Raw genomic sequence first — 24,553 nt, 5'->3', positions numbered from 1 at the left:
TGCTAAAATAGTGTTGTTCACGTAGCAAACTTATAAACTATAAAGATTAGGAATGACCTCTGGAACCTTCCTTTGACCACCTCAGTGTCAATGGATCTTAGATTTCTATATTTAGATAATTTTTAAATTAACTGCATTTTCTCTTCCAGTCTCTTCTGGTATTTACCCAAGTAAACGATGAACCTTTTTCTCTATTAAGAACCTGATTTGAGTTTTGCAATTTACATTAAGCACACCTCTTCAAGACCCTCCAGCCATCTGTGCCACTCAACAAATCTTTATTATCTATTAATTTTTATTTAAAAAATAATAAAAATCCACCCATATTTTTAAGAATTATCTCACAAATACCAAAAGTATGATAGCTGTTTTTCACTTTGAAGAAAAAGGATAATTGTGCAGAAAATATCTTGTCATAAGAGGAACTGCTCAATATATATTTTGGCACATTTTTTTTGATAAACTTCAGTGAGTAATTGGAATTTGAAAATAAAATATGGTTGAAGTAATTCAATTGTAAAAAATTGGATATGTAAAATAACCCCCCAAATTCTGTGGTAGGCAGAAACTCTCCCTCATCCCCAAAGACACCCACATCCAATCCATGGACTCTGTTAATAAGTTATATTAAATGGCAAAATGAATACTGACAATATAGTTATAATTAGGGTCCTAAAAGTAGAGAGAGTACACTGCATTATCTGGATGGGGTTAACTAGTCACAAGGGCCCTTAATCCAGAAATGAGAGAGAAGCAGCAGAAGGGAACATCAGAGAGATATGAAGCATCAGAAGGATTTGAAGTGCCATTGCTGAGTGCTGAGAACAGAGAGGCCTTTGGAGCTAAAAGTGACAGCAAGGAAACTTCAGTCCTACAATTTCAAGGACTGAATTTGGCCAACAGCCTGCATGAGCTTGGAAGTAGATTTATCCATAGAGCCTTTAGATAGGACTGCAACCCAGCTGACACCTTGATTTAAGCCTTGAGAAACTCATAGCAGAGGACCCAGCTGAACTATACTAGACCCGGACATCTGACCTAGAGAAACTGTGGAATGATAAAATTGAGTTGTTTTATACTGGCTAAATTGTAATAATTTGTTAGGGCAGCAATTGGAAATTATTAACATATTATTACTATAATTTTTGTATAAATTATTGATCACTAGCTTTGCATGGAGAAAAGCATCTGTTCATGCAAACTTACTTGTTATATTTAAAAGTGATTGTCACCACCATGAGTGTTTTTGAATATTTTGAAACTTGAAACTTTGAAATTTGACCATTATGAAGAGTCAGTGTCAGTAACAGAATATTTGATCATCATTGTTTCACAGGATCATAGATATTAAAAGACAATACACATATTGTCTTTTGTATATTGTATATTACCTTTCTCAAAAAGTTACAACCTATTAAGTTCCAATGTTTTATTTTTATGAATTCTTTTTATATGGATTTCAAGCATGACTCTGAAGCTTGTTATGCTAGATGATTAATTTTAGCCAGTTAATCAATCACAACGTCAGTGATAAACACTGAGCACTCCCAGGCACAGAAATAGAATAAAGGTTTAAGTGATTTTTGGAATGCCTTATGCAGAACTCATGCAGCATTCTCTTCAGTACAGCTGCAAATTAATTCACTTTTGGATTTGTAAACCAACAAGTATAAAATATACTAGATACTAGGATATCAAAACTCAATATGTGTGCCTTATACCTTAATTCTCTCTGTGGATTCTTAGTATAAATAATAGGACAAAATAATCTTTCACAGATAGTGAATTATTAAGTTTCAAAAATTATTTTAAAGCTATTGCCACAAAATATATACAACTCAGCTATCTTTAAGAATGGATTCAGGAGCATCCTTCTGCTCAATAATGCCATGAAAATCATTAGAGATGGTACAGAATGAGTTTTTTTAGTCTTCCCATTCACATATGAATGGAGTTCCTCTTTTTAATAACAGCATTTGTGTTATTTGTCATCTGTACTTTACCAGCAGCAAGACATGAATTAAAGACACTCTTTGAAACATAGCACCTGCCAGCCTTTAAATTTTGCTTAATATACAGCAGAGCATCCTAGGTATTGATCTAATAATAAAGATAATTAATACCATAAGATTTGGAAGGATGGAACATATAGGCTTAAGAAAACTGCTCACACAGTAAAGTTTATTACCTCTTTTTACCTAACGAGATAGATGGGCCGTAGAGTAGAGCAAAGTGAGAGCTCCACATCATTTCCCCTGACAGCACTGCCTCACTCATCATTTGCCAAAGTCCTCTGGTTTAGAAAATTATAAATGGGTTCACTGTGTTAGATTTAGAAAATATTATCAGTACACACACACACACACGCAGACACACACACACACACACACACACACACACACAGTACCTTTATACTACCTGGTTTTAGGAATTCTTAGACTAATGTGACTACAATCAATATCCTATGACTAACCATCTTCCATTTTGTGACCAAAGCAGACCTATTTCAGTCATGTAACAAACAGAAACAAATGTGGTTGCATTTTAAGCACATGTGAAGGGAGAATCCAAAGAATCCATTATTTTCCTAATCAAGAAAACACTGAAGATGGACTCAAAGAGTCTCCTTTATATGTAAAGAATAGCACACTATCTAAATATGTTTAAAAGTGTACACATGAGGCCTTTGGATGACTGCATGATTTTACTCCTGTCATAGATGGAGTACCACCACAAAGTAAGATTCTACCCTTGAATACTGTGCACACAAGGAGAAAGATCTTCAAAAATGCCATATCCTTCAGTTTATTTGCTGAGGATAAGGAAGACATGAGCAAGAGAGGCACAACAGGAATCTCTTTTTAATCTGTCCTTCAGACATTTCAATCAAAGCTCATCGGGTGTTCAAGGAACTTGATGGAATGCCTGCTATGTAGAGGCATTTTTCTCAAAAGGCTTTTTTATTTTTATCATACATACTGTATCAGCTAGGAAAGATACTTATAAATATTTATACAACACAGTCATAAAGTGATATACTCAACTACAGTTTCACAAGAATGTATCAGTCATATTGAATATTTTGATTACAGTATGTTTGAAACCGAAGACTGTCCTGGATAAGAGATTTGCAATCTGAGCCCTAGAAAGTCTGGAAGGACTTTGCTTTCCCATCAGGAACATAGAGGGATAAAACAGAAGGATCTCTTGGTATTGCAGAAATGATTTCTCTCTCTTATTTCTCTGAGATCTCCTCTAAAGAAAATTCCAGACCCCAGAAAACATAAAAATGAGAGAAAGATGGTCAGACCCCATTTATTTCTCCACAAAGTAAATGTGCATTGAGTGAATACATAAAACCAAATGTCACCCCTACTATTTGCCAGCGATGCTGCAGACTAGCCCTGAAAAGATTAAGAAGAAGGAATAATATAGTTCATAGAGGAATTATATAATTTATGCATCAGTCTTGCCCTCCCAGAAACACTTTCCCGCCTACAAAAAAAAAATGCATGGATAACAAAAATCTAAAAACTAAGATATTTACAAAAAAGTTTTTTTTTAAACTGGGACTGCAAAAATGCTGCTTTTTAAAATTTTTCATCTCCATAATATTACAGGCGTATCATTTTTCTCACCTAATACCAATCCCTGCAGCTGCTTAATGAAACATATCCACTGTCATTTATCTTTATTTTCTAATGTTTTTCAGTATTTCCAAACTCCTATCAAAAGAAACTAAACAATGTATTCACATAAACTTTGATAAACTTATCAACTACTTAAATATATACCACAATATATTTCACAATAGTCACTGATTTATTTTAGGGGGGATTGTTTGGAATCTCATGAAAATTAAATAAAATAATTGTTTATATTAAAGATATTCATTCTACCTGAAGAATAGCCCTTTACAGTCATGCTTACTCAGTTTATTGCTCACATTTTTAAAGACTAGTATTTTTCATGGCATTTTCTGATTTAAAATATGACTGAAACTTAATAGAAATGAACTTCAAATTTCCATTTACTATTTCAGTCACTTAAAAGTGCTAATTTATCAAAGTTTTAATGCAACAAAATCTACATTAAAAGTTAGCATTACTTGAGAGGTAAAGAAATGAGGGCAATTCTGTCCCAATTGAGAAAAAAAAAAAAAGAAAAAAAAAAAGATGATCTTTGTATATTCATTTCCATCTGCCAGCTTGAGAAACATTTGCTTTTATAAGATTCTTTTACAATTTAAATTTAGTCTACATGAAGGCTCTGAAATGTCCTTTGACATAAATATTGAAAGGTAAAAATTGGCCAGGCAATGTAGGAAAGACACTGATTGTGGGTGTTGGTCTAGTGCCTACATTATAAAAGAGGAGATAAAAGTCACTATGGAAATGTTCCTTTCAGCCTCTTCTTTAAGAGGTGCATCTCTCCATTTGGACTGGTTTTGTGTATTATTTACTATATTTAACCCATTTGATGAAATTAACCATTAGAGAGAGGCAAGATTTATAACATAAATTTTCTTGTGAACCACTTACTTAAAAATAAGTAAATGGTTAATGGTCAACCATTTTCAGCTCCTCAGAGATTACATCTAAAAATTAAAGCTCAGAAACAAACAGTCGGAATGAAAATGGGAAAGGGATTTTTATTTCAGTGATAAAATAAAACGTATAATTAACTCTTTAAGATGAGACGTCACTATTTCAATAATCAGTTAGCCAAGTCTAATCTTAGCCTGCCTCTAGCATTCTGTACTACATCTGCATGATATGGAAATCTAAATTTGAACAGATGTCCTGAATGTTATGTCAATACTTGCATTGCTATTATGGGTATGAATCAATATTACTTTGTAAACATCCTTATTTCAAGTGTCTTGAATCATGGCACAGTGGTTAAATACATAGATTCTGGAGATTAACTGCCTGATTTTATAACCCAGCTCCAATACTCACTGACTGTATCTTTTTTGGAGACTTAACTCCCTATTGCCATAGTTTACCCGCCCATGAAAAAGACATAAAAGTTATCTCCTAATAGAGTTGCAGGGATTAAATGTGTTAATACTCAGCTTTGGATCCTATAATACAGTGAATATTCAATTACATTAGTTGTTGTCATTCATGTATACATTAGGTCTTGCTTCTACATTTCCATTTTGGAATCAGGCAAGCCATACATTCTACTAAAGTATAGACTGTGAACAGATGGCAAGTGGAGAATAAGGTTAGACAGTAAAGCAATTTGAGTCAAATATCTCTTTGCTTCCACTATCAAAAGAGTTCAGGCAAAAAAGCTTTTATATTTTTTCATGTATTTTACCTTTGGAAACATCAGAACATTTTAAAATAATATCTTCAAACTAAATTGATATCACTAATATCTAACCCCCAACATTTGTAAGTAGAGTATAAATATCGTTACTTGATTTCTAATGCCTCACTCATCACTATGAGGGATCGGTTCTGTTTACATTAAAAGGAGAATCTAATGGAGGATGGGTTTAGTTATGTGCCATAAACTATGGTGAGCTCTTCACATACAACTTAATCTTTTCAAAATGTGTGAATTAGGTTTTGATATCACTGTATTAAATAAGAACACTAAGGCCCAGAAAGAGCCAGTGATTCACTAACGCATTCACGAGTATTTATACATTGGAGTTAGGTTCTTAACTTGGGCGCCTTGGCTTTCGGTAATTGAATATATGGTCTCAGTATCTAAGCTAATTTAACGTTCATCTTTTGAACTTCCATTAGATTTTCCTATAATGCCTTCATAGCCCATCATAATTTCCCTTTTGTCTCTGGTCTAAATTCCACCCCCCTTCTCAACTCCACAATTTACGCTTTTCTTTCCACTTCACACAGTTTAGAAGTTCAAACTCTTACAATTTTTTTTTATTAACTCAGATTATTAAAACAAACACCCGTTCATTTGGCATGCCAGGCCATGCTAAAAATGAGACTCTGCTCATCTCTAAACTACTTAACTTTGTGTGTTTTTTATGTTTCTGAATGGGCCCCATCACTGAATCATATTGTTGTGTGTAAAACAACACAACACAACACTTGAACACAACAAGTTGCCAAACTTGAGTGTTCATCTGAATCACCTGAAGTGCTTGTTAAAGCACAAATGATTTGGTCATACACCTAGAGTTTCTGATTCATTAAGTACTGATTGGGGCTGAGAATTTGCAACTGAGCTATAATGTGAGACCACTGGTGCAGACTAACAGTACATTTTAAAAATGCCTTCAATTGCTGTATTCCCATGAATGCTAAGTACTTTTTAAATTATTATGACCATCTTTTTAAAAATTTTTAACCCTTGACAAAATTCTAACTAGCAAAATATCTCTATTAGTTTTTGGGTTGATAAAGTTTTGATTTTAAGACTATTTTTCTTTTCCATTTTTTAGATATGTTTCCATATTTCATAGACTAGAAAAATTATTTGTGAAACAGGAGGCTGTAGTCAAGTTTGTTAATTATAATTATCTAAGGTTGATCACTATCACTGGGCAGACTATAAAGTGGCAGACTCTTAGCCAAACTACCTGAAATTCAAATTCCAGCTCTACCATTTCTTAAATCTGTCACTCTGATGAAATTAGTTAACTTCCATGTGCCATGGTTTCCTGATCTAAAAGAGGAAAATAATACTAGCATCTATCCCATTATGTAGTTTTATTATCATATAGATTTATATATATGCATATATACATATATATGGCATTTAAAAATATACACAGTGAGGGATATATGAGTTTGAGCTTTTATTTGATGATGAGATTATGCTTTGCATAATGTAAAATCTTTTGCTTGGAGGGTTTATTGACTGATAATATATAATGGGCATAACCATCAAGAGTCAAAATGAAATTCAAATCTCAGCTTAACATGTTTTGCACTGCTTTTATATTTTTAATTTAACTATAATATTCCTGGAAGCTTATAACTGAAGTATTTCCAATAGAAAAACCTTCAAAAATACCATATTAGTAAAGCAACAAATAGGCTTTGCTACTTATGAGAAAAGTAATTTCCTGTTCTTGAGAGTGCTGCATTCATTAAAAAATGTATTTGAAACTATTTAATAAACACAGTACATATAAAACAGCATATAGAGTCCACCTTTTGATTTAAAGTCCAATTTTTCTAATAGTGCTCCATGTACTTTATAATTGAAATATAATCATCAGAATGGATCGGTTGTTTGGCTGAATATTTACTTCAGTTTCTAATTTTGGAAAAGACTTGTCATTTTCCTACTAGAATAGCTAATAGTGCCAGTGTGGTAGAAAGTAGCATTTTACCTGATTAAAACCAAATTAACATAAACAAACTGTTCTAGGAAAATTAAATGCTGTGCTGAATATCATTAAGCAGTTCCCAGAATGTTATAGTGCCTAATTTTTAATAATTTAATATGTGTATGGACATTTAAACAATTTGAGTAAAACATAATGCTTACTATGCAGCTTCAGTATGCTTTTTGTACCATGACCCTGCTGAATAGACAGTATGAAATCTTTGCTAAAAGAAGTAGAGCAGCCAATGAAAAGTCAGCTCTCAGAAATTTCAAAGTATCCAAAGTAAGTACACTAGAAATGAAGAGTTAGCGGCTTGTCCGAAGGACTGTGTCACATGTTTCTGTTTGGACTTAATATAGAAAGAAATGGTGAGCCATTTAAAGGTTTAAAGCAGAAAAGACATCTGAAAATATTAATTTATAGGTTACTTTAACAGTAATTAGATTGAAGTTGACAAGGTTGAAAGCAAAGAAAGTTAAAAGTTAGGCAGTTAAGAAAGGAATGCAAGATTCAGATGAATGATAAAGGAGTTCTGAGTTAATTTACCTACTGTTAGTAGGGATAGAGAAATACAACAGACATTAAGAAGCCAGGATGAAAGAAAGCCAACTGAGATTAAGCATTTATCTCCTTACCTCCTTAAGACTCTGATAAAGTGAGTGAAAAGCATAATGCCATAAAAGATTTGGGCCATTAATGAAAAGAATTTGAAATCTCTCAGACACAGAAAAGGATAAAAAATATTTCTACAGTAAACATGTATGATAAGATACCCAGGGCAAACACTAAAATAAGGGAAAAAAGTATATAAATTCGAAGTCTGTAACAGGAAAACAATGAAATAAAAACAGAACAAATAAACACAATATATCCAAAAAGAAAACATACCATAAAAGACAATAGGGAGCACAAAGAAAAGTTATAGAAATAACTCCAAAGATATCAATTATTCTTATTTTCTTAGTCCATTCAAGCTGCTATAATAAAATATCACAGACTTAGAGGCTTATAATCAACAAACATTTATTTCCTACGTTCTAGAAGCTGGAAATTGCAAGATCTGAGCATCAGCAAGTTTGGTGAGGGCTTCCTGGTCATAAACAGCTGTCTTTTCACTATGTCCTCACATGCCAGACAGCATCAGGGAGCTCTCTGGGGCCTCTTTTATAAGAGTACTAATCCCATTTATGAGGATTCCGCCCTCATGACCTAATACTTCCCAAATGCCCCACCTCCTAATACCATCACATGGGACATTAGGATTTCAACATATTAATTTCCAAGTGACACCTTCAGACATATCAATAATGAATACAAGTGGACTAATCCAATCAATTTTAAAAAAGAATATCATATTTTTTAAATCCATTTACTTAAGTTAACATAATTTATATGCTAGCAATACCGTTATCATGTCTTCTTACCCCACACCGCACTCCCCAATTATACATATATAAATCTTATAAATGATACGCATATAGTAGGAGAATAGAAAAAGGTGCAACATTTACATAGTAGTATTTGATTTATTTTATGACAAATAATTGAAGTTTTATTATGTATAAATCTAATTCAAGAATCTGTAGATGATACGGAAATGAATCATAAATGGTCCTTACCCTCAGCATATCATAGTCCAAAAGAAGGGGAAAAAAGGCATGGCTAAAAAATAAAAGGTAAATTGAGAGAGAGAAAGAGAAAATAAATATGATTCAGATAAAGCACTACAGATGTCTAAAGGGAGAAATAAAAATAGGCTCCAGCTAGGGCTTCTATAATTCTTCTTGAAGGACTGGGGACACTGCCTAGGTTGCCCTTAAACTGGGCATTAAAAGTGGATGAGACTTGGAATGCAATTCATTGATAAAAGTGTATTTTTCTTCAGCTCCACTAATTTAATTCAGATTTACAATTACTGCAATAGAAACAACTTACGAGTCCTAAATGCTCAAGTCATTGTTCCATTGCATAATCTAATAGGCCTATGTGCATGAAGAAGCAGCTGTGAGATTATGGTCTAAATTTTGCACCCGAACTAATGTCAAGTTTCAGTTTTTCCCCTAATAGGGATGTGATTTTAATTTATTTAAGCTCGGAAACAGTGGCTCACCACCTTGGCTGCACATGTGAATCACCCAATGTGCTTTTAAAAAACACTGATGCCCACACCTCACCACCAATCAATTAAATCAGAACCTCTCATAATGAGGCCCGGGCATCAGTTGTGTTAATGCTCCTCAAATGACTGTAATGTGAAACACAGGTGAAGAACTACTGCTTCTGAGAGTCCCATTTCCTCATTCAGTATAACTAAAAAGCAAGTTTAAGCTGTACCAAAAATACTCTTTGGGGTCGAATTGCCTGTGTGTCTAGCATTCCTGACCATGCTCACTAGGTAAATGATGGCTCTGTCTTATGTTCAGCAATTAATACAACACCAAATTTACCCTGATTGTATTTGACAAAATGTTTTCACCTGAAACAACCAAGAGGTTATGTCAATAGAAGTCCAAGGTCTAGTCCACTCTTTTATGACAGTAGAGAAAAATCAGTGATTTTGCTGGGATGTATGTGATACAGAAGCCTTCCTCCATTCTGACACTATCCCTAGAATTTACATAAAATGTTAATTTCTCACATATTATTTGAAATACATTTATATGACAAACATTAGAGGATCTCTTATATTGAGATAACAAAAAATTGCTACTTTTAAATTCATAATTGAATATGGCTATATCCACGTTTTTTTCTCTGATTCCCAAGAAGTCTATACTTAAACCTTTTTTTTGTTTTTAAATTGAAGTATAGTTGGTTTACAATGTTGTGTTATTTTCTGTTATACAGGAAAGTGATTCAGTTATATATATATACATGCATATATACACGTATTATGCATGTCTATATACATATTCTTTCCCATTATGGTTTATTATAGGGTATTGAATTAATTCCCTGTGCTATACAGTAGGAACTTGCTGTTTATCTAGTTTAGGTATAGTAGTTTGTATCTGCTAATCCCAAACTCCTAATTTATCCCTACCCCACCCCCTTTCCCCTTTGGTAACCATAAGTTTGTTCTCTATGTCTGTGAGTCTGTTTCTGTTTCATAAAAAGGTTCATTTGTGACATATTTTAGATTCCACGTGTAAGTGATATCATATGTATATTTAAATGTTAAGAACAGCAACAAAAAAACACTCGTGATGTTAATGCATTTCATACTGATATCTATCTATGCTATACCATTATTTTATAGATCAGTGGCCAAAAAATTATGGCCCAAAGCCTGCTTTTTTAAACAAAATTTTATAGGAACATAGCCACGACCACTTGTTCACGTATGCTTGTGTCTGCCTTTACAGTATAACCCATTGCTATATAACACTGTGACAGAGAGGGGATGGACCAGAAAGCCTAACATATTTACTCTGTGGCCCTTTAGAGGAAAATTTGTCCAAACCTGCTATAGATTGATTTTTTAAAATCTATTACTTAAAATAATTTGTGATTACTAATTCTCTCAAATTACTCTTTGACAATTCCTTGCAATAAACAAAGAAAGAAGAAAAAGTTATTTGTGAAATGTTTATTCCTCAGTGCAGTATAATCTCCCTCATTTCCCTCCTCCATATTTTCTGTTTGTTTGTTTTTCCTCCTGTGATACACTTTTCCCATCTTCCTTGGTCTATTTAAAAAGCTGTACCTCCTTGGACTTTTAAAATGATTGTTGTATTTCCACAAATCAAGTGCCAAATATTTCTTTGCTTCCCTGAGAGCAAGTCTGGGAAAAATCATTTAAGGATTATTTGAAGGGAGAAGACTCAAATCAACAGAATATGAAATGAAAAAGGAGAAGTAATAACTGATGCTCCAGAAATACAAAGGATCATGAGAGACTACTACAAGCAACTATATAGCAATAAAATGGACAACCTGTAAGAAAAGGACACATTTTTAGAAAAGTACAACCTTCCAAGCCTGAACCAGGAAGAAAGAGAAAATATGAACAGACCAATCACAAGCACTGAAATTGAAACTGTGATTAAAAATCTTCCAACAAACAAAACCAAGGACCAGATGACTTCATAGGTAAATTCTGTCAAACATTAGAGAAGAGATAACACCTATCCTTCTCAAACTCTTGCAAAATATAACAGAGGGAGGAACACTCCCAAACTCATTCTACGAGGCCACCATCACTCGGATACCAAAACCAGACAAGGATGTCACAAAGAAAGAAAACTACAGACCAATATCACTGATGAACATAGATACAAAAATCCTCAACAGAATACTAGGAAACAGAATCCAGCAGCACATTAAACGGATCATACACCATGATCAAGTGGGATTTATTCCAGGAATGCAAGGATTCTTCAGTAAACGCGAATCAATCAATGTGATACACCATATTAACAAACTGAAGGTTAAAAACCATATGATAATCTCAATAGATGCAGAAAAAGCTTTTGACAAACTTCAACACCCATTTATGATAAAAACTCTCCAGAAAGTGGGCACAGAGGGAACCTACCTCAACATAATAAAGGCCATATATGACAAACCCACAGCCAACATCATTCTCAATGGTGAAAAAAATGAAACCATTTCCTCTAAGATCACGAATGAGACAGGGGTGCCCACTCTCACCACTATTATTCAACATTGTTTTGGAGGTTATAGCCATGGCAATCAGAGAAGAAAAATAAATTAACAGAATCCAAATCAGAAAAGAAGAAGTAAAACTGTCACTGTTTGCAGGTGACATGATACTATACCTAGAAAATCCTAAGCATGCTACCAGAAAACTACTAGAGCTAATCAATGAATTTGGTAAAGTAGCAGGATACAATACTAATGCACAGAAATGTCTCATATTCCTACACACAAACGATGAAAAATATGAAGGAGAAAATAAGGAAACACTCCCATTTACCATTGCAACAAAAAGAATAAAATACCTAGGAATAAACCTACCTAAGGAGACAAAAGACCTGTATGCAGAAAACTATAAGACACTGTTGAAAGAAATCAAATCCGATACAAACATATGAACAGATATACCATGTTCTTGGTTTGGAAGAATCAACATTGTGAAAATGACTATACTACCCAAAGCAATCCACAGATTCAATGCAATCCTTATCAAACTACCAATGGAATTTTTCACAGAACTAGAACAAAAAATTTCATAATTTGTATGGAAACACAAAAGACCCCGAAGAGCCAAAGCAATCTTGAGAAAGAAAAATGGAGCTGGAGGAATCAGGCTTCCGGACTTCAGACTATACTACAAAGCTACAGTAATCAAGACATAGTGGAGAAAAGGGAACCCTGTTGCACTATTGGTGGGAATGTAAATTGATACAGCCACTATGGAGAACAGTATGGAGGTTCCTTAAAAAACTAAAAATAGAAATACCATATGACCCAGCAATCCCACTACTGGGCATATACCCTGAGAAAACCATAATTCAAAAAGTGACATGTACCACACTTTTCATTTCAGCACTATTTACAGTAGCCAGGACATGGAAGCGACATAAGTGTCCATCGACAGATGAATGGATAAAGAAGATGTGGCACATATATACAATGGAATATTACTCAGCCATAAAAAGAAATGAAATTGAACTATTTGTAGTGAGGTGGATGGACCTAGAGTCTGTCATACAGAGTGAAGTAAGTCAGAAAGAAAAATCAAATACTATATGCTAACACATATATATGGGATCTAAAAAAATATGGTTCTAATACACCTAAGGGCAGGACAGGAATAAAGACAGAAACATAGAGAATGACTTGAGGACACGGGGAGGGGAGGGTAAGCTAAGATGAAGTGAGAGAATAGCATTGACATATATACACTAGCGAATGTAAAATAGTTAGTGGGAAGCAGCTGCATAGCACAGAGACATCAGCTTGGTGCTTTGTAACCCCCTAGAGGGGTAGGATAGGGAGGGTGGGAGGGAGACACAAGAGGGAGGTCATATGGGGATATATGTATACATATAGCTGATTCACTTTGTTATACAGCAGCAACTAACACAACATTATAAAGCAATTATACTCCAATAAAGATGTAAAAAATAAAAGGATGAATTGAAAGTTCATCAACATAAGATAGAAATTCAGGTCATACCTCACATAACTTTTTATTTAGTCTCTCAACCTCGCTGAATTCCAAAAAGATAGAACTGTGCTAGAGACCTGGTCCTGAATCAAGTATTGGGTATCAGCCCAAATCCTGTCTGTTCTTTGGGGTGCCAAGGCCCGGTAAGAACAGGAATCAGTCAGTGGTATCAGGGGTAGTAGCTCCAGAAAGTTGGTATAAAATGTATGCTATGAATGAGAAAAATGAAAAATATGAAAAGAGCCTGCTCTTATGTAGAGTTGTTATTGACTAAATAATGATACCATTTGCTTTTAACTATGTCTTTTGTTTTCTTGTCTATCAGATATTTTTTTCTCTAAGAAGATATCTATTAATAGTAGTATTTTCATGGTACTTTTATCATTATTTTAAATATTATTGTCTGATCTCTTTACATGATATATGAAACACTATAATAATGTAATGCATATAATGGTGTAAAAAAATAGAGGCTTGTTCATGAAAAAGGGCTTTGTTAGAATTTATAATAGAATGCTTAACTTACTCAAAGTGAAATACAAAAATGATGCCCAGTACAAAACGATAGAGGCGAGGTTGCCATCAGCTGTCCAGGGCATAAAGGCACTGGGCCAAGGCAATGAGTGAGGCTGAAATTAAAACTACATCTCACTTTTCAAGCCAGGCACCCTAGGTGGGGTATATTCACCAAGAAGAGCTTTCTTCTGTCTATGAAGTGTTGTATTCACCAGCTTTTTCCTCTTTCCACAAAGGCAATATTTGCTTGCTAAGTTTGGTATCCAGAGTTTTGTCCACCTAGCTGAGTGCTTTTCTTAATTCACTAGAAGGTGCAGTAAAGTCTAAAGGACCTTGTTAGAAGTGCATAGTAATTGGAAATTCTTTTGAATCTAACCAATCAAAATTTCGTGTCTTTAGGAAATAATAGACATGATATTTTTGCATTATTTCAGTATACCAAAATAAAAAATTATATTATTTTCTCCTTAAAAGGATGTTTTAATGATTAAAAACAATAAAAGAACTATTTATTTAGAGTAAACTGGTAGAATAAGTATAGGAGGTTTACTTTAGAAAGGTCGAGTTAATTCAGTTAGTGAGTTCTATTTTTTTTAAAGCTTATTTTGTGTAATAATAAAGAATCGAAAAATTAAAACTGAAAGGTGTTCTATAAGTTTTCTATTTACAATATCTTTTCTTGTTACATTCTTTGTTTATATTGCAGGAAGTATATTTAAATTTGCCTATATATAGTCACTTATGTATTATATAAGTGATATATAATCACTTATATCTTAAACAATCACAAGAACTTTGAGCTTGTATTAATCCTTTTTTTTCTTCTAAGAAAAATGAATCAGATATCTAGAATGTTAAAGGATACTTTTTCAAGGTAAAATCATGAATTTCTTACAAATATAAATTTAACATGTTAGATATTTAATTAACTCATTATTTAAGAGGGAACTAGGCAGATTTATAATCAGTTCAAAGAAGTCAAAGAGCCATACATTTATATGATGTAAACAATTGTGGAAATGAAATTACAAATAGACGTAAACCTGGCCTTTTCCACCTAAAAGGGAATAGAAATCAATTGAATCTTTTCCAGACAAAATTCATTTGCAAGTCCATAGGCAAGAATTATTTTCCATTGGTATCAGTTATCTGCAATTTACTAGGTAGTAAAATATTTCAAAGGCAATGAAAGGCTAAAGTCATATAACCCAGAAAGTCATGCTATAAATAATGAGTAATTTTCCATTGGAAACACCTAATAATGTCTTTGTTTATTCCAAACTTATTTACCAAACTATACTAGAAATCAGTATATGGCCTAAATGACATTCAAATCACAAGTGAAAATCTTTAGACACAAATTACAAAAGCTATGGTCATTATTTTAATTATGAAGGCAAGAAGAAATAAATTTAATTGGAGAGAATACAGTATCACTAAACCATTTTATATTTTTAAATTATAAAACACTAAACCATTTTATATTTTGTATTATATACACAAACATACAAATATAGGCATATGAACATTAACGTATGTTATCTTCAAAGAGAGGATGTTTTTTATGTCCATTGCTCATAACCGGTAACTCAACCAAGAAATTAAATAAATATGAATTTTGGAGTGTATGTAAAGGCAAAATCTTGGTTTTCGTCTTTCTTCAGAAACTAGAAAGCTAGACATCGTTTTAAAATGTGTTTATTAAGTAATTCCACAACTCACTTGTGAAAATGAATGACTTTAAAAACAAGGGGTTTGTCATTCATTTTCATCTGAAAAAATTCATGGAAAGGACAAATACTTAAGTCATTCTCTTCTGCTATTTATTCATAAGGTGAAAATTGGGAATTTTGCATCTCTCTATTGACTTTAGAAATTTCACACATTTTAATGAATTTTTTTATGTAAACGTATTCAAAACTCATATGCCTTTAGGTTGTAGCAAAATTAACTTAAGAAAGTCAATTTGATGAAAAAGCAACTTTTCGTTACATAACATTATCTTAGACTTTGATAAAACAACCCATAGCCTTTTTGTGAACATAAGTCAATACTATATCAAAGGAATATATCTCTACACCACTGTTCTTATTCATATTAATATAACCACAGATTTTGTTTTATTTACACACACACACACATCCATGCATATGGTAAAAATCAAGATGTCAGCTGGATTTCACAGAAAACTTTTGCATTTCAGAGAAAGGCAACATCCCTTGTCCTCATATTCTTCTATCTGATTTGCAGCAGTTATGAAATGGAGCAGGACCCTGTGATCCTTGTCCCCCACGTCCTCAGCCTGCCTTTTGTCTGTAGAAATCTTTTAGCCAAAGAATAAGTTTAATAAGAGAAGTGAGAAAAAGCAGAACAAAGGAAAACAGTCAAACGAGACCAAATAATAATAACAGTTCAGTCGTTAAGCAAAGTCAAGGACTTTTAGTTCCTCCTCAAGGGCTACAGATAATATTCTGAGCCATATCCTGTGAGCTGTGTTGTAGATACTGGAACCCCCGCCAGGGAAAAGAATTTAACTACATGATGACCAGGCTGTAGCCATGACATAAGCTGCCACAATGCCAAGAACTGGCCTCAAAGAAACGGTAACAAACCGACCCTGGAACTAAAGACTAAACTGTACTTAAAACCATCAAGATGACAAGGTGACACTGGTCAGACTGCTGCAGCACCAATTTCAAGATGACCATCAGAGCTGACTGTGCTCTTTCCGCATGTAGCCCCATCCCTCCATCTATAAAATCTCTCACCCACTGCTTGTCAGTGGGGGTGAGTTGGCCTTTGGACAGGAGTCCTCCCCACTGCATTGCTTGCCTCCAAAATAAAGCACACTCTCCTTTTCACCAGCCTTGCCTTTTTAATTGCTTTTGAGCAGTGAGCAGCCAGACCCCCACATTCAATTACAGTTAGCTGATATTTTTCCGTTTTCAAGGAATGGGCCTTAGGATATAAAGATGTGTGATAAATCTATCTTCATTCCTTCTTCCACCAAACTAGACATTTTTGTAGTCTCTTTTTAAGTCAGCAGTGTCTTAATACTCCTTAAAAATGCACACTGTCATGTTTTGACCAGGAACATCTTTACTTCACATTTACACATGCCCTCCCTTAACAGTCAGACTTCAGCTTCCATGCATTCACCAATGACACAAAGCCAATTCATCAAACCGTTCCTTTCTTCTTAGACTACAGAGCTTCTTAACTGACTATGTTTTCTTTTCCCTCACTGAGGCCTCTACCAGCATCTCATAATTACCTCAAATTCATCTCATTTACAAGGTAATTTCCCCAACTCTTGAGGGTGTAGCTACTTCCTGCAGTTGTCTCCGAGTTACTTCCAGATTTTTTTGTTTTTTATTTTTCACCTAATGCTTTAACAACAGGGAAACCAGTTCCCTATATTGTCTCCTGTTTGAAATATCTAGTTTGGTTTGCTTTTTGACTGGACTCTGTCTGACATAACAGGTCAATCGATTATTTGAACTCCTTCCAGTTTATGGGCTAAAAATCACACAGTGATCCAGTGTTATAAATTATTTTTAAATTGGTAATTAGCTGACAATTTGATTAGGTTCTGCATCAGTTCTCCATTTTTTTTTTCTTTTTGAAAGCCAATAATTTAGAGGGCTGGGGAAAACACTCAACTTACCAAAGTACCTGTTATTCAGTCTCTAGGACTATTCATTTTCTCAATTTCTGAGAGGCTTTCAAAATATATTTTATCAAGACTGATTAAATGGCTATTAATTATAGTTGTTACTAGTGGTACCTTATTTATTATACATGTTCAAAAGCATTGGGAACTATTATTAATTTCAATACACCTTTGCCACTACCATATTTTGGATAAAATGCTTTTATCATATCATGTACTCTCAATATAATTTTCACCTTAATGAACAAAATTAAGCTATAAATTTATGGAAAATGTTTGCCGTTGACCTAACTAGGAAGTCATCAACTGCCCATGAATCAAATCTGACCTATTTTCTGTCAGAAATATGACTGTTTTTCAGTTTTTGTTGGTGAAAAACTTGTTTTCAAATTTTTTTCTATTATTAACATCAGGAAATGTTTGTTTTCTCTGATATGTGGAATATTTACTATGTTTTGTTGAAAATATCTCCAAAGAACTATAATGAAAGAATGAAATTGCTCTATCTTTAAAAAAAGATTAATTTATCATTTCCCCTATATTTATTTACTCACTGTCTCATAAACCTAATACAGAAGACACACACAGTGTATACTTAATGTAGAAACTTTCCAGTATTAATTACCCCATGTCCTCCTGTTCACATCCCTTATATCATTTGTCCTCCGCCTTTGCTATCTCTTATAAATCTTTGGTCAAGGTCATGATGAGCTATTGTTAAACATGATGCATACCCATAAGAAAGTGTAGGACTAAATAAATATTTGTTATTTATTGTGTGTGACTATGTGTAAATTAAAATAAAATGTCAAATAGTATCATATTTCGATGAATATGTACCACTGAGGAATTGAACAGATAACATTTATAGTCTTCCAGAAAACAAAACAATAGATGTTGCATGTAGGCAATATATGACCAAATGTTCTTAATATATAGTATTTTATGTTATTGCAATTTCAGACAAAACTAGGGGTCCACTTTGGAAATATTCCATAGAATCATTATATAGTAGAGAATGGCAGTCCAGTTGAAGAAGTCTTCTGTCGATGACTGAACTATTTAACTGCTGCTACCAGGACTCTTGAGAGCATTGGATGATCCTTTTATACAGAGAGACACAAATTGGTAGAATCATTTGTGTTTATTTGGTTGGTTTGGGGTCAATGAGGAGGCAGTTAGCGCTAGCATCCATGCTATGACCAATTGAAATGTGAAATATCAAAGGATTCTCATTGGACGATGTCTCCTGAAGGTCAGCTGTTCTTAAAAGAAATAATGACAACACATAGTGACTACCCCAGGGACATGGTTTTTTACGGGTTACATTTATTCAACTAAATTATTTGTACATGATCATTGTATCAAGATAAAAAATCCAATAAGGTGATATTGCCCCCCACACATGCAATACATACAAAAGATCTCTTCCCAAATCCAAGCTATTAATTGTTACATATACTAACCCACTTCAGCATTGAACCTGTATGAAAGTATTTATCATAAAACAAAAGAACAACAATACTATAAATGTTACTGTTGTGATGTTTAGTGTATAATGGTATTTGAATATTTACTGTTGCTTAGAATTAGGTGTACTTTGGAAAGAATATTTCTTTATGTTAAATTTAACAGGATAAAGACATAGCTGGGGGTTGATGCCCATTCATGACTATTATCTCTTTTGTTTGCTTGATGGAAAATAATGAATAGGCTATATAGAAAATATATAAAGTAGAAACCATAGAAGAAATCCTGTTTTTTACTATCATTTTTGTATTTTTTGTGATAAATAAGACAAAGAGTAACCGAGATATTCTGAGACAAGACATATATGAACTCTTGACTGAATAAGATATTCAGTGACCAGAAAAAGACATATGCTTATGCTCATAACTTGGAAACTTAACACCAAACTATAAACTTCAGGAAGAAAGTAACTCAACCTCAACCTTCTACTGTATATAAATGTAGCATTAAACCTGATGCTTATAGAAGGTACTGTATTCCTGTAAGAGTATATTTCTGGGTTTGCTCCACACCAAGGCACTATGCTTACTGGCTGCTTGATCTACATTTCCCATCTAGAAGTATTACAGTGTTTCTCTATCATTGTGGTTTATCAAGTTTGCCTGTTAATATCTCCATTTGATTCATATTTTTGAAGTTATGTTGTTTAGACAGGCTTGGAGAGTCATTTCTATCAATGTTATGCAGCATTCCTAATGATTGTTGGGGAAATTAAAAATCCTACCAACCAAAAGACCTCTCTCTCTGTCAGTGTAGCAGAGAAAAGACACATGATTTATTATTGAATATGTGTATTCATATACATGAATATGTGTATGCAGGCAGTCCTCAGAAAACTGTAAATTCTTGACAGAATTTCACACAAATTTGTAGAGTAACATAAAAGAAAGAATACTTAAAGCTTCTCTATCTTCTCAAGAGACAAATAGATGCAACTTGTGAGTCCTGTGTACCTCATGAGAAATGTCTGAGTTAACTAGTATGATGCGCTTACAATTGTTGGGTTAGAATTTTCTTAATCTTTCACGTAAAGTCAAATGTCAAGCCTGTTATTGGGCTTATTATGTTTCAAGGAGATGGTATAGTAATTGTACTTACTTCACAGGATCCTTTTAAAGATTAAATGAGCTATCTGTAAAATACTTAGAACAGTGCCAGCACACAATAATTGCTGTGTATATATTGGATTAAAATCATTATATGCCTATGGCTTCACAGATATGAATAGCATACCTTCTGTAAGGTCAATGCAAACAATACAATTTTCATTGAAAACCACATATTGGGTACTGTGATAAAATTATTGGACAAGATTATTTAGTGTTCAGAAGTACAAAGAGTCCTGCTCTTAATGGAGTTACATGAGTCTTAGGTTTTTTTTGTTGTTTTTTTTTGTTTTTTGCTTTAGAAGTCCAGTTACCTTGGAGTTTATTTAAACTAAGAGAAAAAGTCATAATGTTTTCATGCAATACATACTTCGTTCTTTAAATAACAATTCTGACAAATAACAAAGAATTAAGGAATGCTGTATTTGTGATCCATACAAAACACGAATATTTTGGGTTATACATAATTTAAAGAAATGTCCCAAACACTTTTCAAAATACTGTGGTAGCCAATACATAGAGGCATGCCTTAGATGGTCATGGGAATGCAGTTTAGAGAATAAAGAAAAAAATCACACTGTAACTACTCAATTTCTTCAAAATCACTGAGCAAGAAAAGCAACAATGAACTTCCATACTGATTTTACATGACTTCTATGCAGTACCTTGACTTAAATCCAAGAGCAGAAGTTAAGACTCTCCTCTATTTTTGGTAAACAGCTGCATGGTAAACTTAGATGACTTTTCCCCCGGATTTTACCTGGGAGTGGCCTTTAATTTTTTTTTTTATTTAAAAGAGGGCAGGTTTGGCACTTTTATACTGATGTCACCAATGTTAATATTTCTTGGGATCTCAGGAAGATTCATATTCTTTACAGCTGATACAGCATGGGCTGGAGCTCCCGCTCAGCCAGCCTCAGATTTCTCCAGTTTATTTTGTGCATCAGTTTGTGTAACAATCTCATTCATGTTGGTCTCCAATACCATTCCCCCCATCACCATTTCTGCAAGAATATTGTGAACCTTGTCTACATGGAAAATTAAATCCAGTTCACAGACGTTTTCAAAACACTTGTCTAATGTTTCCACAAATACTTGAATTAGATCTAAAATGTCAAGTTCACTTTCTGAAGAATCCACACAGAAGACAAAATATAATGTTGCATAATGTCTATAAATCAGTTTGTTGTCAGATCCTCCAATTAATAATCCTCCTTCTAGGAAATTACAAACATTTTCATCTCTCTTAGATACCAAATGGAATGTCTCCCTGATGATTTGCTGTTGTGTATCTTCACTGTAGGGCTGGTAGAACTTGGAGAGCCGCGGCTTCCCGTCGTTGTTAAAGACGAGGATCGCCTTGATCATGGCTGAGCCGGGCCGACCCGGTGGGAGCTGGGGGCCAGGGCGGGGGCGGGGGCGGGCACTCGGGATCTCGCTGGCGATCCTTCCCCACCCGCCCCCTCCCGCACACACGCGCGCGCCAAGTCTTAGTTTTGACTCTACTTGATTAAGGGATAGACAATTTTTCGTAACCTGATTACTTTTTTAAATTACTTTCATCAAATTTTTTAAAAATTCAAGAATATCCTTTATATATCTTTACTCCTTGAAATATTATAGATCCAGATAATATAAATAAAAATTAAAAACTTCTATAAAACACAGACTACCACAATGAGACCTGTAAGAACTGTGTAGTATAATTTTTAAGGCAACATGCACTCATACTTTAACAGCAATTGCAAAAATGTGAAAAGATGAAAGTCCTTCATATTGTGTACAAAATATTTGTAGAAAGGTTGCCAGAAAACAAACAATAATTAATTAGGAAAAACTTATTTCATAAACTGTTTGACATCATTAGCTACTTCTCACGTATTTTATAGGAGGTATGCCTTTTCATATGAAGCGTACTGTATTTTCTTGGTTTTAACTATAAAGATAATGACTTAAAAGACTGTTAATTCACTAAACATTAAAATCACACACTTGAGCAATTGTGATAATTTTATTACAAGTTGTATTTATTTCAGGTAAGATAAATATACATTTTTCACTAAGGTTCCCAAGCATTCTAGATAGCCATCATCATTGTATTGTGCTCTGTTTTATTTTGTTGTGTTTTCTGCCAGCATTCTCTGCATCTTTACTTTATAATATGTGATTCTGTTTGTGAGGGTGATGAGAGAGGATGGGGATAGTAAGAGCTAAGCTGCCTACTTGCTCCAAAGTGTGTCACCTTTGAAGAATATAATTGAAAACAGAGCATGGGATGCCTAATCTCGTCCCTCAAAAGCATTTTAATTAATGTTCTTTCAGGGTAAAGAGAGCAAAGTGACCTGGTTACTAGAACACCTTTATTAAATTATAATACCACATTTGCCAAGCTAGAAAATCAAACCCCTTTTTAATACTGCTTGTATAGATGTAGGCAGTTGTCAATGACCATGTGGCATATAATTGAAAAAAGTTACATCATAAGGAACAAAGTGTTTGGAGAATTAATATTTAACTCACAATACTTTCCTTTTATTTCCAGTAAGAGTAATTCCCAAAATTAATCAGTAAGCATGTCAATTGAATTAATTGTGTTTTTAATCATTTTCACTTAACTAGTCAACAACGTTTAAGGAGATGTTAAATTAAGCCAAATCACATTGTGTGTGTGCAGAGAGTGGGGGAAAGGTTATGGAACCAATGTCTCTTGTAAAATATAGTCCCTCATTCATTTAAAAAATTCCCTGTAAGACAACGTGACACAACTACACACCTATTGTAATGGTGAGTCCAAAACACTGACAACACCAAGTGCTGGTGAGGATTTGGAGCAACAGGAACTCTCATCCATTGCCGATGAGAATGCAAACTGGTGCAGCCATTTTGGAAGACAGTTTGGTGATTTTGTACACAGCTAAACATAATCTTACATACAATCCAGTAATTATGCTCCTTAGGATAAGGATTTGAAAATGTAAGTCCACACAGATACCTAAACATGGATGTTTACGGCAGCTTTACTCAAAATTGCCAAAACTTGGAAGCAATAAAGATGTCCTTCAGTAGGTAAGTGGATAAATAAACTGTGGTCCATGCAGACAGTGGAATGTTATTCAGTGATAAAAAGAAATGAGCTAACATGCCATGACACAAAGGAATCTTAAATGCATTGACTTCTCAGAAGCCAATCTGAGAAGTCTACATATTGTATACAATTCCAAATCTATGACAGTCTGGAAAAGGCAAAACTATGGAGACAGTAAAAAGGTCAGTGTTTGTCAGGGGTTAAGGAGGATGGAGAGATGAATAGGCAGAGAGCACAGAGGATCTTTAGGGCAGTGAAACTACTCTGTAGATACAGGTACACACATGTCATTATACATTTATTAAAACCCATGGAGTATATAACACCAAGAACCCTATGTACTAATGAACTCTATATTTTTGAGCACTTATCGTGTACTCAAAACTGATGGTGGTACTATCAGATATATAAAATGTAATTATCCTCAGTTCAGTAGAGTCTTGGAGAAGCCTTGCCAATAAACAGGTTTGACCATTTGAAAGTCAGAGTCAGAATGAGAAACACAAATCTCACAGGATATCACTTACATGTGGAATCTAAAAAAGGGTACACATGAACCTATTTACAAAACAGAAACAGAGTCACAGATGTAGAAAACAAACTTATGGTTACCAAGGGGGAAAGCGGGGGAGGGGGGAGGGATAAATTGGGAGATTGGGATTGACATATACACACTGCTATATATAAAATAGGTAACCAACAATAACTGCTGTACAGCATGAGGAACTCTACTCAATACTCTGTAATGACCTATATGGGAACAGAATCTAAAAAAGAGCAGATATGTATATATGTATGACTGATTCACTTTGCTGTACAGCAGAAACTAACACAACATTATAAATCAAGTATACTCCGATAAAAATTAATTAGAAAAAACAAGTGAGAACTTGTGCACATAATAAGAATACAGAAATATCATGCATGTTTTGGCCATGTGGCATTATCAAGCATGTTTTTTGTTTCACAAAATAGTTTAGTTGGAATAAAATTATGAATCTATTACTTAAATGAGAAAAAAAGTTAAAAAAAAAAAAAAAGAAAGAGATTCTGCTTTCTTCCAGGCCCCACAAGACCTGGTGGATTTTAACTGCCCTAGAATCACTCTGAGTCCAGAGTCAGCACAGCCCTGGAATCTGCATTCATAGGCAGGAGGATGGTATAGGTACCATCAGGTGGCGAC

At 33.9% G+C, this 24,553-nt stretch overlaps 1 protein-coding gene and 1 pseudogene across 4 annotated transcripts in view; one reads left to right on the top strand and one right to left on the bottom strand.

Annotated features, from left to right (window-relative positions):
• FSTL5 (follistatin like 5) overlaps positions 1 to 24,553 on the top strand; it is a gene marked incomplete at both ends in the record, with an annotated part of 620,821 nt that overhangs the window by 275,648 nt on the left and 320,620 nt on the right. The window lies entirely within an intron of this gene.
• LOC309821931 (AP-3 complex subunit sigma-1-like) lies at positions 21,076 to 21,653 on the bottom strand (annotated as a pseudogene). Its single transcript has one exon. The product of its transcript is annotated as an AP-3 complex subunit sigma-1-like (transcript).

Source organism: Grampus griseus, assembly GCF_964374135.1.
Source record: "Grampus griseus genome assembly, chromosome: 4".
Taxonomy (NCBI): Eukaryota; Metazoa; Chordata; class Mammalia; order Artiodactyla; family Delphinidae; genus Grampus; species Grampus griseus.
The sequence above is the reverse complement of the archived record's forward strand: the minus strand, read 5'-3'. Positions and strand labels throughout refer to the sequence as shown.